This window comes from Protomyctophum bolini (genome assembly GCF_963924005.1).
Source record: "Protomyctophum bolini genome assembly, chromosome: 22".
NCBI classification, from domain to species: Eukaryota; Metazoa; Chordata; class Actinopteri; order Myctophiformes; family Myctophidae; genus Protomyctophum; species Protomyctophum bolini.
The window spans coordinates 26,045,628-26,062,074 of NC_137883.1; the positions used below are offsets into that span (position 1 = coordinate 26,045,628).

Sequence of the window (16,447 nt, forward strand, 5' to 3'; positions counted from 1 at the left end):
TAACTATATTGTTTTGCTTGTTTGTCTTATTCAAATTAATATTTACTCACTCAGGCCAAAAAATATGCAATCAACTGCTTGTCTTAGTGGCTGATGTATATTGGACATTTGCTGGATTGATTGAAAAAACTTTTACTTTGACTGTTGAAACGGTGTCCTCCCACCTGCCTGCCTGTTCTACGTCCTCTGGCTCCATTCCAGCCCCTCCCTTTCCCGTTGTGAGATCTACGGCTTTGTTTCATTGGTTGTTGTCAGGGCTCACAGGCTGCAGCGCTTGCAGGACATCTCTTTGCACGACATCTCTTTGCACTGTATTTGTTTACTTACTTGCAAGGGCACACGTATTTACGCGTGCACGAGTGTACGCACACATGCACGCACGCATGCATGCACACGTAGTACACACATGCTGTAGTGTAAAGGGATGATCTGAACCTTAAAGCGTAAAGTTGGAGTGCCATGATTTTTTTTCCACCCTAAAACATGATCATCAGGTATTATTATATAAGAAGGAAGATTCTTTTTCAAAAAAGTGTACAGTATTTGTTAAAATGTAGTTTTTATGTGGACAGGCCCACCAGTTCATTAAGTATGCCTGGTTTGCCTACCTGGTGGTAGGGCATTAACTAGTTGAGATTTTTCCAAGTCAACAGACAGTAAAGTAAAGTCGAGGTTGAGTCGATGCATCGTTTTATGACGGCGTGGGGGGAGGTGCGCACGCTCAAATACGGAGCATGTCAAACAAAGCACTGTGCAAACAGTGGCCTCTCCAATATGACACAGTGTATGTATCATCTATATGGCAAAGCGCTGACTATCAAAACATAAAAATGTAATAGTAAATATTAAACAGTGCAGGCACACACGCAAGTGTGCGTTGCATACTTGTACAGAGACCAGAAAAGAGAACACAACAGGACAAAATATAACATTAACACTAGTGGCAGTACAGCAGAAGAAGACATAGGTCTACAGCAGCCAGCAGCAGTTTGGCACATCTGCTATTACCTTCCACGTTCACGACCTTCTCCTCCTCCTCCTCCTCCTCCAACAACTCGATAACGTTCTCATGTTATTTTCTGAGCCATGCAAATAAACAACAACCCGCACTGACCGGAAACGGAGAGATTCATGCGTCCCATGCGTAAAGCACGGAGGTGGGGGGGGGGGTATAGTTTAAGGATAAAGTTTGCGCGCTTCTATCTGTTACTTCTCTGACACGCAGTTCAAATTCAGCCAGTCAATAGTGGGACACCGCTGAGAGCCACGCACAGCTGCAGTTAGGTTCTTAATTAAGGGCGTGTTCTGAATGCAATGCAAACTAATAGGCGAGTGCGCTCCGGTGCGGTATGCAAAGAGAAGGAATGACTTCTGTCCGTGACAATAATACTTTTATTATTTTTTTACTTTCGACTTTCGATCTGAATCTACTTGTGTTAATGAAATGAACTGAAGCCGCACCCACAGCTGTTGTTGTATGATAAAGGGGGAGGGGTTAGTGGAGGGGATGATAGTGTGATGTCATCACTGTTTTTTCATTGGCACGTTTGACTGTCAAGGTTTCAGCCTACAGGAAGAAACCCTAAATACATATAGGGAAGACGTCACATCATTGCACATAACAACCACACCAAGGGGTCTAATGAAGTGCTGTCACCTCATAAACACATGAAAAACTGGATAAAATACAAAAATCACAGCACTCCATCTTTAAACTATATACTGTATATAGACCATAATTTCCTTGGTGGCTTTGTCTTGACATGTGCATGTGGAGAGTTGATTGTACAGTACATTTCACACATGAGGTGGTAAATCTTGCCCAGCTGTGGTGGTGGTGGTGGGAGGGATGAGATGATGATGGCATGGAGCCGGTGAAAAACGATGTTACTGGAAATACGTGGCAGACAGACAGGCAGGCAGGCAGGCAGGCAGGCAGGGAGGCAGGCAGGCAGGCAGGCAGGCAGGCAGGCAGGCAGGCAGGCAGGGAGGCAGGCAGGCAGGGAGGCGCACTGTTTCCAGTCGTGGAAAATAACTAAGTACATTTACTTAAGTACTGTACTTAAGTTCAAGTTTGAGGTATTTCCAATACTTTTAACACAACATTTCAGGTCAAACAATGTGTACTTTTACTCCACTACATTTATTTGAACACTTTTGTTAGGCTACTAGTTACGTACTTTGGAGATTTAAATTTGGATTAGAAAACATACAGTAACCACTTCAGCCCTATACATTTCAGCCATTTGTGATGCAAAAAAACCCCAGGAAAGTGTTTCATCATTAAAATAAGCTCTGGTTGCAAATGGGGTGAGGTGGCTCTTTAAGGAACCAAATGGATCCGTCACTCCGAAAATGGACTCGTTTCCATTTGTTATACACTCTCAGAGTGAGATAAAATATGCGATCAAAATGGGACCTAATGCATATCAAACTGGGGGTCCTTGAAATGACAAAGGTTAAGAATCACTGCCTTAAGGCATGCAGCTCTCTCTCTCTCTCTCTTACTGCCTGTGTGTGTGTGTGTGTGTGTGTGTGTGTGTGTGTGTGTGTGTGTGTGTGTGTGTGTGTGTGTGTGTGTGTGTGTGTGTGTGTGTGTGTGTGTGTGTGTGTGTGTGTGTGTGTGTGTGTGTGTGTGTGTGTGTGTGTGTGTGTGTGTGTGTGTGTGTGTGTGCGCCATATAAAGATGTGCTGAATAATGCAGGAAATCAGATTGATTCACATCAGAGATAAGGTGTGGGAGGGAAAGGGAAAAGGGCACACAATGAAAAACAAATCTCCAAGCTGTCACAGAACGTTAGGCTGTAGGATTAGCACAGTAATGGAGGGGGAAATGCAGGCCCCGTCTGTCATAACGGCAAGAAGCAGTGCTGTCATTACTGTGTTTCAGCCTTAAGTCAGTCAGTCAGTCAGTCAGTCAGTCAGTCAGTCAGTCAGTCAGACAGACAGACAGACAGACAGACAGACAGACAGACAGACAGACAGACAATCACAGTCACACTAAAGCTTGATTTATGCTTTTGCATAAAAATAACGACACGCGCATCAAAGAAATATTACTCTCTTCTTTTTTCTTTGGCGATTTGCCGCCGACGCTAAAACTCATCCAGCAGCCTATACGTTTGTACAATTTGTTGCCGCCTGTTGTGACACGGCAACCATCCATCTAACTCTAACCCATTACTGTAAGATCTGAGACCAGATTCTACACAATGTCTAATCCTATTATTATTATTATTATTATTATTAGGAAGAAAACCCGGACTGGATCCGTGGATCTGGATCCAGATCTTCAAATTGTAAAATCAAGAGGAAGTTAACATTTTTTATAAAAAAAATAAACGGTACAATTACGTTTTGGTGATATTCTATATACCGGTAGTCTGAATCAACTTTTTATTTTGGATTTCTTGACCACATTTGGAGTTACATCATGGCAAGGTAACTACACAACCCAAAGTGGTCTTGCACTTTAGGAAAAAGTATCAATACTAAATCTGGAATGCAAAATGTACTTGAGTAAATAATTTTAAATTAGCAGATCTACAAGCTCACAATGTGTCACAAACATCGTGACACATTGTGAGTTGGCTATTTTTAAATGGCTGAAATGTATAGCGCTGAAGTGGTTAAAATTGTAATAATCAAATCTACAAAGTAACTAATAACTATACTGTAGGTTTCACCAAAACAATAAGTACAATATTTGCCTCTGAGATGTAGTGGAGTAGAAGTAAAAGTACTGGAAATTGGTAGAAAGTAGAAATACCTAAAATTTGTACTTAAGTACAGTACTTGAGTAAATTTACTTAGTTATTTTCCACCACTGGTATTTTATATTCATAGAGCGACAACAGTTAGGCTGGAGAATCCTCATGGCTCACATACAGTACAGGCTGCTTCACCACGGCCTTCATCAGCCCTCCTGCCAGGTTCTGTAGCCCAGCCTCATGTTGGACCTCTGCCACCAGCCAGGTTCTGTAGCCCAGCCTCATGTTGGACCTCTGCCACCAGCCAGGTTCTGTAGCCCAGCCTCATGTTGGACCTCTGCCACCAGCCAGGTCAGGTCGCAGGCAGCCTCAGAGATGGCACGGCCCATTTCTTTTGTCAGCTGTAGTATATCGGGCTGCACCTGATGTCAGATTATAGATGTTATGCACAACTGTATGCTCTGAGGTGGGTGTGTAGGCCACCTGTATGCTCTGAGGTGGGTGTGTAGGCCACCTGTATGCTCTGAGGTGGGTGTGTACTGTGTAGGCAGGACTCAATGTATTCACCTGTATGCTCTGAGGTGGGTGCGTAGGCAGGGCTCAATGTATTCACCTGTATGCTCTGAGGGGGGTGTGTAGGCAGGGCTCAATGTATTCACCTGTATGCTCTGAGGTGGGTGCGTAGGCAGGGCTCAATGTATTCACCTGTATGCTCTGAGGTGGGTGTGTAGGCAGGGCTCAATGTATTCACCTGTATGCTCTGAGGTGGGTGCGTAGGCAGGGCTCAATGTATTCAGAAAAATGCACATACAGTAGAAGTGCACAAAGACCCGCACACCGTCTGCACTTGCAATACGAACTGAACTGAAGAAGGTCTTTGACCGAAACGTTGCCTAAAAATATAGTTCGTATTGCATAGTCTCTGTGCACTCTATGTGCATTCTTCTGAATCATCACTATACCAATTATTGTGTGAGAAATCCTATACATTAATCATTACTATACCAATTATTGTGCGATAAATCCTACATTAATCATCACTATACCAATTATTGTGCGAGAAATCCTACATTAATCATCACTATACCAATTATTGTGCGAGAAATCCTATACATTAATCATTACTATACCAATTATTGTGCGAGAAATCCTACATTAATCATTACTATACCAATTATTGTGCGAGAAATCCTATACATTAATCATTGCTATACCAATTATTGTGCGAGAAATCCTACATTAATCATTACTATACCAATTGTTGTGCGAGAAATCTTACATTAATGCAGCAATGATTGTGATCATTATGTGTGATGATTTCTAGCCTATTGAATTAGTCCCACCCAAGTAAAATCATTGAATAGACTTAAAAATATATAATAACCCCCCCTCCCCCCCCCCCCCACACACACACACACACACACACACACACACACACACACACACGCACGCACACATGCACACACACACAATAACATCAACGCATACAAAAGAAAACGGGCATAGAACTATATAGTGCTTTTGAGTTATATATTTTTTCTAGGTCAGTAGCTAGCAGTACAATATAATGTCAATAATGGATTAAAGGCAATTGATCCATTTCATTAGCGTGTAATAAGTGGATTTTAAGGATTGTTCCAGTGGTTAAGCCACAATGGACTGATTCATGACTGGGCAGGTAAATTGATCTTTAAGGGGGAAAATGTGAGCCAACTGACCTGGCTATCAGTTCACTGGGTAAGAACAGAAGAGGAGAGTTTAACCGCAGCACATTAAGGTATACGGTATCTGGTCTGTGACGCCTCCGTGTTTTAATTCTGACAGCAACCCCATTTTGTAGTCGGTTCAAACAAGTGATCAGATACGGTTAAGGCTGTCTGCGTGACATGTTGTCTACGTCTTCTGTCTGCGTGAATTGTCTACTCGACTGTGTGTCTTCTGTGCTTGTGTGACGCTGCAGGCTGTGTGCGTGATTGTGTGTGTCTTCTGTGCTAATTTGACGCTACAGGCGTGTGAATTGTCTCTCTCCATTGATCGTCCTCCTTCACACTGGTCAAGGTTATTTTGCTCAACATCAAAATGGATGCACCAAATTAAAGGCATCTGCAGGCTCTGCAAATTAAACGCCTGTTGGCAATCGTTTAAGCCGAGAACATGATTCATGGATGGATGGATGGATGGATAGAAAAGTAAGTAGGCAGGCAGGCAGGCAGGCAGGCAGGCAGGCAGGCAGGCAGGCAGACAGACAGACAGGCAGACAGACAGACAGACAGACAGACAGACAGACAGACAGACAGACAGACAGGCATCCTCATGGGGAAATTCAGGTGTCATGACTAGAGAGATACAACTACGGTTAAAAATTAAATAAATATATTTTAAATTGAGCAATATATTTCAGCATAATGTAACTGACTGTTAATAAATATAACTATACACTCTGTATACAGTCCAGTGTCAGCCGCCTACACAGTGGGTATTGTATATACAGTACAGTCACTCAACAGTGAATATAATGAGCTATAAAAAGCTGAAGCTCAAAGCAGCAGTTATCCTATAGGCATCTGTTCGTGAACAGATCCATGTGCAAATGTGCCAGGTCAAGTAGGAGTCATTAAACCAAGACCACAACAGAATGCATGGGGGCTTGGCTGTAGAACTTGAACGACTTGGAACTTAGAAGCAATCGAACAACATTGTAAATATAACCCACAACATATTGTATTCTATTATGTGCAGTTACTTTATTCAAACAAGAATCTGTATGATGGAATACCCTATTAACCACTTTTCAACCAATTTAGATGTTGGGTTTTTTTGCACAAGTTTAAGCACAAAGAGATACTGTACTATTTTAAAATGAAAAATGTGTATTTAGTGACAGTAATGACGAGGACGCATGCAGTACATTACAGTCAGATGGAGGGTTTAGACGCAGTGAGCAACACAGGGGGCATGTTCAGGTCACTGTGTTTACCAGACCATCTGAGACAAGCTTCAGTGCCAAAGTGGAGATTACTGTAGCTCCACCTGGAGAGTGAGTGAGTGAAGTGAGTGAGTGAGTCTTTGTTACACTTTACTTTAGCAATATAGCATTTCCTATGGAGTCCCCTGATGAATGCCTTTCGGTTTACATCTTCTGTATAATTAGAACTTGAGGACACAACAGACTGAGTGATTCCAATATGAGGACAAAGATTAAAGTATCAAGGTGATGTTTTCGTGTAAACCTAATTCAAACTCAGTTTAAATGAGAGAGAGAGAGAGAGAAATCGTTTGTATGTAGATGCCATAACTATGGGCTTGTGTTGGCGTGGGTATAGTCATCAGGCTGTAGCTCGCCATCGTGTGTGTGTGTGTGTGTGTGTGTGTGTGTGTGCACGTGCACGTGTGCGTGCGTGCGTGCTATATATATATATATAATATTTCAAACTGTTAAATATACGCTTAATTTGAAAAGGATTGTGGAAGTTTATTAAAGCAATCCCTGAAATGCTAAATTATGCAGCAAAGTTGGAAGCCATTGCGCTGTGTGTGTGGGAAACGGGCACGCACGCGCAGGGAAAAGCGAATGCACAGCCCTGGGCTTTGCGCGCACGCACTCACGCAGGCATGCTGTACAGGGCAAAGATCTGTCTTGTAATATGTAAGTGACTTGCAGGCTGCAGGAGGCTAAAGACCTCTGTCACATGCCTCAGCGTGACTCTGCCCGGTCTTGACATATATCTAGAGGAACTCTTTAGCGTCCTCAACTTGCAGCTGAGGTTTCATGGCGTTATTTTGTAAATAATAAATGCACAAATAGTTCAACTGCTTAAACTCTAGTACCTCTACTTAGTTCACTGGGATCCCCCAAGGCTCTATACAGTATATTAGGTCCGCTATAGTATTTCGCTCTCTAGACCGAAATCTCTTGTACATCGGCTATTTTTCTTAGAATAGGGACACTATTGGACTCAAGTGGTAAAGAACATACATCACATACATACATGTTCATGCCATGTTAAATTGAATATTCTCCTGTATAGTCTGCATTTACAGTATGCACCTTATACAGTGTATCATTACAGACAGTAACACTGGTTCTGGACTTGAGTTATATGCTGGATTTAGATTTCACTTCATTAAATATGTGAAGTGAATTAAAACACTTATATTTGTCACCCGGATATGAATGTGGTGTTTTAATTAGATTTTTGCAAAATAGCAGCTCAACTTATTTTGGGAGGGTAGTTCTTCTTTTGCTACAGACATTGAGCCATTCATTTTCTCCAAAGGATATTCTCTCTCTGTCTCTGTGTGTGTGTGCGGGCGGGCACGCGAGTGCACACACACACACACACACACACACACACACACACACACACACACACACACACACACACACACACACACACACACACACACACACACACACACACACACACACACACACACACACTTAATCTTGATTGTTTGAAGATCTCGTCTTTTTCGTTCTATGTTGTTGTGCTTCTGAGGGAGGGAGAACACATTGTGCCTGGAACCGTGGTCTAGTTAAGTTCACCGGGGGGGGGGGGGGGGGGTGTTCACCCACTCTCGGCCCTTAGGGACGGCAGTGGGGTGGGGGGGCTCAGCTCCCTCACACTCTGCTGACTTCAGAACGAGCAGAGTTCATCTCTTTCATCGTCAACAGATTTAACCCATTTTCTTTGCAAATCCTCATGGCTGTCCTTCTGTTAGTTATATTGGTCTTGTTAAATGCAGCAGGAAATGGGGAAATGTGTGGCCATATGGTTTACAAAATGGCCCGACAATTAAATCTGCTCTGTCTAAAGTAAACCAATAAACGGTTTATTGGTTTAGAAAGCAGATTTAATTGTCAGGCCATTTTGTGTAGCAAACACTTGGAATGCCAAATCCACAATGAGAGCAAAGTCTCGCCTGGTGTGCCAAAAGACTTGTAGCGTTTTCTTCAAGCGATTGTGTAAACTGATAATGTAAATGGATTGCATTTACGTAGCACCTTTCTCCACAGCGCTTAACACATTTCACATACATTTCACATTCGCCCATTCACACAGTGGAAACTATGCAATGCAGCAACCAACCTGTTACCAGCTCATTGGGAGCAGTGATTCAGTGGCTAAAGGCCTATTCTAAGTCTGGATTTTCGGTGGTGAGGTGACCACTGAAATAACGTTGAGCGGTGGTGAGTAAAAACAGAGAGAAGGGCTGGAGCGGTGGCGGCTCGTGATGTCATGTTGTAGTTCGGTGGTCACACCACCACCGAAAATCCAGACTATGTATGAGCCTTTACTCAAGGACTCTTTGACACGCAAATCGAGAACATTCCGATTCTGAGGCGGTCAACCTACTTCCTTAGCCCCTTGCTGTGTGACACATTTGTTTTTATCAGTGATACAACATTACAAATATATTACAAATTAGCCACTGCAGTGGGAATGCAAAGTCTGACACAATGTATTCACAAAAACACGAGGGCCGTCTTCAGCAGTTTTGTGTTCCTGTGTCAAATCATAATTCATATCGTAATTGAAGCTAGGTGAACAATTTATATGACAATAATGGTTTCATAATAAGAAATTGTGGGGTCTATGATGAAGGCTACTGGCTCTCAATGTAGGGTCCAGGCCTCCAGGGTGTCCAGATGAACCCCAGCTAAATGTTTGATAGTTAGGAACCAAATGGACCCCCCAAATGAACATTGAGAGTGAACACTCCCAGAGTTATATATATATATATATATATATATATATATATAAAATCATATCAAATGGGGATCTGTGGCCATATCAAATTGTGGTCTTTGACATTTAAAAGGTTGAAAATCACTGACTGACCAAGGAACAAAGTGTATTAAGTGTCTTGTCAAAGGGAAAGGTGAGTTGGGGGGAACATAGAGAGCGGGGGGACATAGAGAGAGAGAGGGACAGTGAGGATATTTTCTTTCAGAAGACAGAAGCTGATACTGATCAGTTCCAGTGCTGTAGATCTTGTTACTTGTTTCTTGGATGTCCCTCGGGAGAGTTCTACTGCACATGTCACTGTGGTGGTTTGTCAACTGGGGAATCTGCGGTGCCCATCAGTGCCTTTTCTGGATCTGTCACTATTTATTTATATACTGTTGGGTGACACGATTTTTAGATACAGTAGCATTTGTGGACCCATAGTGTGGATATGCAGTTGTCTGTGTGCTAACATTGTCATGTTTTCTCTAAACGTCTCTAATTCACTCGTGTACATTAATTTATTTAACCACTTAAAACACAATATGCTTAGTGGACTGGAGTCCCCTAGGGCTCTATATACTTACTTGGGAGTTGGTAGTACGCTAGTATTTCCCTCTACACCAAATATCTTTGCCAATAATAGCCGATATAGCTCACAATGCGCCGCAACAATTGTACTTTATACTTTAGCCTATTGGCAGTTTAAAAAATTACTAAAAGTGACATCAACAATGATTACATGTTCACTCTCTGTTTGGGTGTGTGGCTCACCAGCTACTTGACAACTGAATCAGGAAACGGCTTGTTCACTTTGGCTGACTGCATTGTTTTAACGATGGAGTCAATTAGGAGTGAGGTCCTGCTGATGGGACCCGTGTGGGACAGGTGTCATGGATGCTAATAGAACTGCTGAATCACTCTCTTATCTCCAGTCAGATATTAACCCCCGGCTAGGAAATCTAACACTGGATCGTTGTTATTGCTGCAATTATGCATCTCTGGCTCACCGCATGCATTAATTTGTTTTGTCTGTATAATGTTGGACTTACTTAGTTATTATGCTCTATGTGGGAATACTCTTTGCATGTCTCTGTCAGTATCACACAAAGAAACTAGTATCTATAACTGAACTGTGTCCTTTATTTGTTTGTTTGTCCTTTATTTGTTTGTCGCACAAACTTTATATAGAGTACAAAAAATATTCCTTCAAAATAGAAGCTCTGGGGTGTCGGAAAGACATGGCCGCTTTTACTCTGAAACCCACCCCCCGGAAACAATCCGGGAAAAACCTTTGCTAGCTTATATTGTTTTAATTTATATTATCCAAAAAGAGTTCATATTTTGAACGAGAGGCGGATGAGGAGCAGAAATGAAGCGCTAGTAGTATATCCATCAGATGCAATGGATCTGAATCTTGTTGATCTGGTCATCATTATATAGTAGTTCTCTTCCCTATATAGGATATACGTATTGACTGAAAAAAAGCCAATCCACCTGTGGCCATGTGAAAGAGCAGACTAACACTGTTCATGAAATCAATTAATAATGCATTAACGAAGTGTGCTAAGCTGTTTGAAGAGAAGGTAGAAACTAGCCTGGTGGTCAACATTTGCATTCTGCCACCAGGGAGAGTCCGGGAACTCTCAGGCAGAGATGATGTACTCCGGTCCAATTCTGTCCGGAGAGATATGCGGCTGTATGAGGCCACTAGAGGCGGTATCAACGTGAGACTTATGACATATTGAAGCGCTGCCACAGCGCAAATGTAAACACAACCTAACCAGACTACAACTCGAAATTATTATGGAGATATCAAATGTTTGTCCCGCTGCTTCCGGGTTCATCGTTTCTGCTTGAGAGATCCCAGATGCAGGCAGGAGGAGGGAACTGGTGAACTCAATACTGCCGCAATCTGGCGTAGTCAGGTTAGGTAGAAACTAGACTAGCTTTCAATTAATCTACAGAATAGATTGGAAGAAAACAAAGTTTTCCATTAGATCTGATTAATCTGAAATTAAGTACCGGTAGTGAGAATGCAATAACCTTTTTTAAATTGTGCTCAGTGTTGCACCTAGGGGAAACCATGCCACAACAGGATTAAGTTGGACTAAGGCGAAACCATGCAGCCACAACAGGATTATAGACTACCCTCTATCTATCTAGCTCCCATGATTCACCAGCAACAAATAATATAGCCCTTTAAGGGTTTTATTAAAACCCTGGATCTTCAGGATGGGCTAACAGCCAAAGAAACTAACAAAGGGAAACTAAACATAAAACGAACTAAATGTAATGTGCCTAATCAAATCAGAAGAAACGAACCTAACACCTAATCAAGGTGCACAGGTCTCCGCGCGGCCCGGTCAGGTATAGGTTATTGTGGTCTCCCGGTGTCGCTATAATAGGTCAATGTGAAAAGGTTGCCAAGCCATGTCATCTTATTAGGCCTTTCTAGGACTCTGCATTTATGATTTGAGGCATTTTGTTCCAAAAATGTGTTTAGAAAAAATTGGCCTGCTGGTGGCGCTATAACAAGCCAATGGGAAGAGGGGACATTAGGGAATGTACAGTATGTGCAAAATATCACGGTATCGCACGCTGCGTTTATGATTTGAGGCATTTTGTTCAAAACGGACCAATACTGCCAACTTTGGAAGCCAATTTAGCCAATTAGGATGGAATATGAAATATCAGACAGATCCGTCGTGATCACATGACTATAGAGATACTATGTACCGATTTTCCTCCTGGTGGAGCTATAAAAATCAAATGTGAAAAATGCATGGCGGAGATGCGTGTTGATCACATGAGATTTGCGTGACATTTGTAGGATTAATAGCAATGGGTGGAGCTTCATTTCCATCTACCAGCTGTTTAAAAACCAGGAAGAGACTCCTTCCACTTTTGGCAACTGGCATCTTCATGACTCGACTGTCTGGATGTACTTACTCACACACACACACGCACACGCACACACACACTAGTTGGAGCATTCGGCCAATAACAACCAAGTGCAGTGTTATCTCAGAGTTCCATCAGAGCACTGAGATACCCAAGAATTGTGAGCATAGACTGTGGAACATTTGCTGAAAATGTTCCACCCACGCGCCACATTGTGAGCTTGTAGATCAGCTATTTTCCGTGAAGGGATTTGGTGTAGAGGGAAGAACTTTTGAGGGGACATACAGTATACTGTACAATTTCTTTCCCTGTCCACAACGTTGAGGAATCTTAAGATTAATGTGTACAAGAAAGAATTTCACTACTTTACCTGTAATGTTGTGACAGCTGTATTGTAAACCTTTGGCCGAGCCATCTACAACAGGGCTACTCATGTGTCATAAAAATAAGCTTATGTCTTAACCACTTAAACCCATACTTGACCCATAGACGGGGTTGCTCCGGCCTCCGGGGCTCTATAGATAAATCCATGGAGCAGTGCCCTGTAGGCCAGGTGTTGCTAATCAGTGCTGATGTGTAAAGTTGAGCTTAATGGTACACCTCAGTAATGGCTGCACCCAGGCAGGGCACCTTTCCGTGGCCAAGCCATGTCGTCTTCTTCGGCCTTTCTAGTACTCTGCATTCATGATTTGAGGCATTTTGTTCAAAATGGACCAATACTGACAACTTTGGAAGCCAATGTTAGCCAATTAGGATGGAATATGAAATATCAGACAGATCCGTCGTGATCACATGACTATAGAGATACTATGTACCGATTTTCCTCCTGGTGGAGCTATAAAAAGCAAATGTGAAAAATTCAGGGCAGAGATGCGTGTTGATCACATGAGATGAGTGTACCGATTTGCGTGACATATGTAGGATTAATAGCAATGGGTGGAGCTTTGATTCCATCTACCAGCTGTTTAAAAACCAGGAAGAGACTCCTTCCACTTTTGGCAACTGGCATCTTCGAGACTCGACTGTCTGGATGTACTTACTGACACACACACACACACACACACACACACACACACACACACACACACACACACACACACACACACGCACACACACAGCCTTTCTAGGACTGTTTCTAGGATTTTTCTAGGATTTGTTTCATTCCTAAACTTTTGATCCATGTGGATATTCGTGGGCTCATCAGAAGGAGTCTTAGGGATTCAAATTGAATCCAGTGTCAATACGAATTGTCCATGTTAAGGGGAGGGAAGTCGGGTGGGGGGTGTCACTGTGCTAGTGACCCCTATACTAACTTGAGGCGGCGGCTGTGTATGGGGGGGTGTTGAACGGGTGGAGTAGGACGGAGACGTCAGGTACCTCCCGTTGGGGGCTCCTCACTGGCAGGTGAGCCCTGGTAGGGTAATACAGCAGTGGCAGTGCAGAAATGTGTGACCAGGATTAATTGGCATGATAATGACACTCACTCAAATCAAGCTCGTGGCACCCAACGAACATCCACATGGATGTAAACAGCACAAACGTTTCACAACAAAGTGCATTGTGCTCTAAAAATATATATATTTTAAGAGCACTAAAAATATATATATTTTAAGAGCACTAAAAAAATATATATATTTTAAGAGCACTACATGTCTGGGTTCTGCCTCTACATTTATTTTACCTAGCACAATGGGAGATAAACTTTGGCACTGATGCAGCATCGCTGTTCCAGCACCCCTGTGTTAAAAAACAAATCGATAAAGGGTACAGTGCAGTGAACTGTGGAAGATATTTTCAGCACAATTTATCACCTACAGTAATAGAATATTTTGAATTGCTTTACCCCTACACAAAAAAAGGAAATTGTGAGTGAAATTATTAACTGCGGATTGTTGTCCATCTCTTGGGAGTCCCCCAGTGATTACTATTCCTCTGATGGATGGTGTGTATGGTACAGTAACCAGACATAGGAGGACAGATATAGACCTGGGGAAGGCTAAAGTGCAGAGATTAGGCTAATCTGGGTTATTTCTGTTCCTTGGTATAATGTGTGCCTGTGTGTGCACGTATGTTTAATGTGTAGCTATATTTGTATTTGTGAGCTACAAAGACTGCTAAAGATTGGAATCCCTGGTAGACGCCGGTGAAGACATACAGCTCCCAACAGGAACCTCTCCCTAGTACCTCAGATTGACTCTGAATCTCCATATTAAGGCACATGATGAGGCCTTGTTTGTTAAATTAGGTTGGGACGCTTGAACAGAGATATTGTAATGATGCCGTGCATCAGTTAATTAATTACTAAAGCAACTAGTGAAGCATTAAGTCTCATTTCCAGAGTTTAATGTTCTGGGAGATGAATAAGGGTTGAATGATATAAGCTCTCTGCACTGCTATTACGTACATGAGGCCGCACCCACTGTAGTGACATAACTACTGACAACCAGGCGTCCCTATTTACAAAGAATTATAAATAGTATTCCAAAATATTCTTTAATTTTAAAAACGAAACTTAAAAAATCAATCAATCAATCAATAATTGCAGAAATAGCTGATCTGCAAGCTCGTATTGCGATGCAATAAGTAGGTATAGGCCGAAGCTTTTAGATGGAATATTTTCGCATAACACTGTCATACAGCAAAGTATAAAATAGGGCTTCAGTCAAAGTGGTTAAAATGAATGAATGCATATGCTTTCCTAGCCTGGCTCCAGCCCCTGAATCGCTAGCCTGGCATTCAGGGTCTGGTGATGCTATAGACATGCTGTGTTTTCTCGGTTGAAAGTCTTACCAATCGGGATATTCCAGTATGAACCAATCGCCAAAGAGTTGAGCTGTGGCCCCGTCAGGACGCATTTTTATTTTGTTTGTTTGTTAGGGAGAAATAAATAAATACACAGACAGACCAGTCTTCCCCAAAGACATTCAGACCCTTCTGAACTTGATTTATTTATTTCAGATGGGGGTCCACAGCCAAATGCATATTCATTTGGTGGTCCTTGACATGAGAGAGTTTGGGGCTATAAGCACTGTGATTATGAGCCAAAGAAGTTTAGTGCGATGTTCATTAATCATAGCACTCTCTATGAAGGTGCATGCCACTACTTTTTCTTACTGTATTTGCTGGTATTAGGTAGTAGAGTTAATCTTGCCAGTGTTTACAGGAATGCAGTAGGTTATGCTGTGCAATCCACTCAAACCGCTCTTCTTTCCCTCACATGAGAACTAATCCTCCCCGACTGTCTCCTCAGCAAATAACAAGCCCCCCTTCTTCTAGTTCTCGCTCCCCTCCGCTGCTCGCTCGCCAGCAATCTGTTGCTATCTCTGTGTGTCTTTGTCTCTCTTCGTATCTCTTGAACCCTATACCAACACTATCTGTCTCAGGCTTCATTTATACTCCCTCGTAGGACGGTGTCACATGCCAGGAGTAGTAGATCTACAAGCTCACAACGAACGTCGTGTGTGAGCTTTTAGGTCTGCTATGTCCGCTGCACGGAAGTATAAATCTAGTTGTTGCCTGAACTGTTCTAACACATACTATTGTCTCACGTGTTAAATGGTAGCTTTCACTTTCATTTCGAGAACAATTTAGTTTCAAGAAAAATTGCAATTTTACAAATACAACCTGGTATAATCGGACTTCGGGTTTACAATCTCTTAACAATACAGGAAAATATGAAAATGGAGAGCTTAAAGATCCTTCATCTCATCTCATCACCCAAATTTGATCACTGCAGCTTAATCATTTAATTTAAAGCTGCAACCTGTAAATTATTTTACAGAATGACATGTTTTAACCACTCTGTATACAATATAACTAGTACATCTGCAGTGGTTGGAGTCATCTACTCATTCCATTGAGAAATGTAGACTCTGGCGATGGTATAGGACACTGTACACATAATGTACACTGTACACACACACACACACACACACACACACACACACACACACACACCTTGTCTTAAAGCCCATCTCCATCAATCAGCTTTCCTCTTTATCAATTCCTAATCCAAATCCAGTTTGTGCTCCATCTTGACGGCAGGGTAGATTGCAGTTAATTGGAGGAGAGCTCTTCATAATTCATTCAATCTTCAATGAGCTT

General features: G+C 42.2%; 1 protein-coding gene across 1 annotated transcript in view; it reads left to right on the forward strand.

Annotated features, from left to right (window-relative positions):
• The window catches only part of hcn1 (hyperpolarization activated cyclic nucleotide-gated potassium channel 1), a gene marked incomplete at both ends in the record, with an annotated part of 94,895 nt that overhangs the window by 12,306 nt on the left and 66,142 nt on the right, over positions 1 to 16,447 (forward strand). The window lies entirely within an intron of this gene.